The following is a 2,826-nucleotide window of genomic DNA, read 5'->3' as shown; positions in this document are numbered from 1 at the left end:
TACACATGTAGAATGAAAGAAAAAACAACAACACATTCTTTAGTGTTTAGCTGTGAGCAATCTTAACCAGTTTAATCAGAGCTGGCAAAGCCCAATTAATTCTCTACATTATTTCACAGTCAGGTTAAAGTCTTTGTTCACCTTTAATGTTGGACGTGTGCTGGTTTGTACAAACTACAGTCAGAGACTCATCTGCAGCTCTTTATCTAACAGCTCATTGTTTGTGCTTTTACTATTACCCAATACAATCTGATCCACTGATAAAATATCACAAAATATGTTCATAACTCGTTACATAGAGAATAATTATTATTGAAGAATCTCACTGCTAACAAAGCTTTGTGACAAAACACATTGTTGCTGCTTCACAATAAAAGTGTCCTGCTGGTTCATTAGTGAAAAGCTTTTAATATGAAACAGCTACAGGAAATGAAATGTGTCTGTAGGAAGTGATCAGTAAATAGTGAAAGATAAGGAAATAGCAGTGAAGCTAAACTTCAAACCACAGAGATTCAGTTACACGTTACAAAAGTCCTGAGAGACTTAAAAACACTTAAAGTGTTTTTTACTGAGTCTGTAAAAGCAGCTGCAGTTATACTGTAAACAATCTCACATGTGTCAGTATGAAATGAAAAGAGATGAACTTCCTGTGTTCTGTGTTAAAGCTGGTTGTTGAAACATGAAATATGATCAGTTGTACTCACCAGTGTTTGGCAGAGACTCTGCTGTGTTGTCGAGAAAGACTTGTGCGGAGAAGTGGAGAGACTCGACTGCAGCTCTGCTGTTCTCTGATTAACTTTCAGTTTCTTTTCTGGAGTAACGCAGCTGTTTAGGTTAGGTTGGGTTTCTTTCCTCTGATTTGCAGGCTTACTGTGAAATATCATGGAGCAAACTTGGTAATGGGTGTAACAGGCAGGAGGAGTTAGATATGTGAAGAGGTGATTGCTCAGCTTAATGTGTTGAAGGTTTGAGATTTTTCATAAGGCTATAAAACACACACACACACACACACACACACACACACACACACACTGCTTTAGATTTAAAGTAAAGGCTATGGCCAGTCAAACATATTTCAGTCAGTAACATTATTATTCTGTTGCCTTTTTTATTGTTAGTAAGAATAAGAGAATTCGGGATTCGGGAAGTCAAACTCAATCCAAAAAATAAAGTTGTAAAGAGGGTTTGGCAATTTTCCCCCCAAAAAAACTAAATCACATTTTCATAAGTAACTGTTCTTTAATGACAACAAAAAAGTATTAACCCCCTTTTATTGCTTTTATAAATTGAATCATGGTCAATATAATTTGGCTTTAAAAAATAATAATTTTCAAAAAACACCTCTTTAATATAAAAGTGAAAACAGATTTCTACAAAGTAATGTCAATTAATCAAAAATATAAATATATAACACACTTCTCAAAATACCAAAGTTACATAGGGCTCAGTAGGTTCAGCAATATATGTATTCTGTAACATTTTAAATAATGTTTTAAATGAGTACAAAACCCTCCTTAGCAAAATCTTAAAGGTCTAACATCAGATGTAACGCCCCTTTGTATTCATCAACATATTTAATGACCAAAAAAAGTGTCCACCCCCATTATCATCTTTTATTGCTTTTATAAATTGAATCATGTTCTTTTTATTTCTTTTTTTTTTCTTTTTTTACAAAAAACACCTCTTTAATATAAAACTGAAAACAGATTTCTACAAAGTAATGTCAATTAATTAAAAATATAAATATATAACCCACTTCTCAACCCAAAGGTCTCAGTAGGTGTCATTCTGCAGTCTGGCTGCTAGATGTCACTAAATCACTCATTGATGGAAAGTATCACGAGACTGCCGGAAAAAACCCGAAATTAAATATTTTTTAAAATGAGTAAAAAGCTCTCCTGAGAAAAATCCTAAAGATCTAACTTCAAATGTAACCTCCATTGTATTCATCAACATATTTAATGACAAAAAAAGTATCCACCCCCATTTTCATCTTTTATTGCTTTGAATCATGGTCAATATAATTTGGCTTTAATTTTTTTTTTTTTTTTTTTTACAAAAAACACCTCAATATAAAACTGAAAACAGATCTCTACAAAGTAATGTCAATTAATTAAAAATATAAATATATAACCGACTTCCCAAAATACCAAAGTTACACCCTTGGGTAAAGTGGATTCAGCAATATATGTATTCAGTAACATTTTAAATATTTTTTAAATGAGTAAAAAGCTCTCCTGAGAAAAATCCTAAAGATCTAACTTCAAATGTAACCTCCATTGTATTCATCAACATATTTAATGACAAAAAAAAAGTATCCACACCCATTTTCATCTTTTATTGCTTTTAGAAATTGAATCATGGTCATTATAATTTGGCTTTAAAAAATATAAATATATAACCAACTTCTCAAAATACCAAAGTTACACCCTTGAGTAAAGGGCTCAGTGGGTTCAGCAATATATGTATTCATTAACATTTTAACATTTTTATTTATCCACACCCATTTTCATCTTTTATTGCTTTTAGAAATTGAATTATGGTCAATATAATTTGGCTTTAAAAAAATAATAATTTGCAAAAAATACATCTTTAATACAAAAGTGAAAACAGATTTCTACAAAGTAATGTCAATTAATTAAAAATATAAATATATAACCCACTTCTCAACCCAAAGGGCTCAGTAGGTGTCATTCCTCAGTTTGGCCGCTAGATGTCACTAAATCACTCACACTGCCTCCTCTAACAGAATTCTCATCGATGGAAAGTATCGCGAGACTGCCGGAAAAACCCGAAGGTGCATGAAGGAGACGAGCCGAAAAGAGC

The sequence above is a fragment of the Scomber japonicus genome, chromosome 2 (assembly GCF_027409825.1).
Source record: "Scomber japonicus isolate fScoJap1 chromosome 2, fScoJap1.pri, whole genome shotgun sequence".
In the NCBI taxonomy this organism is placed as follows: Eukaryota; Metazoa; Chordata; class Actinopteri; order Scombriformes; family Scombridae; genus Scomber; species Scomber japonicus.
The sequence above is the reverse complement of the archived record's forward strand: the minus strand, read 5'-3'. Positions refer to the sequence as shown.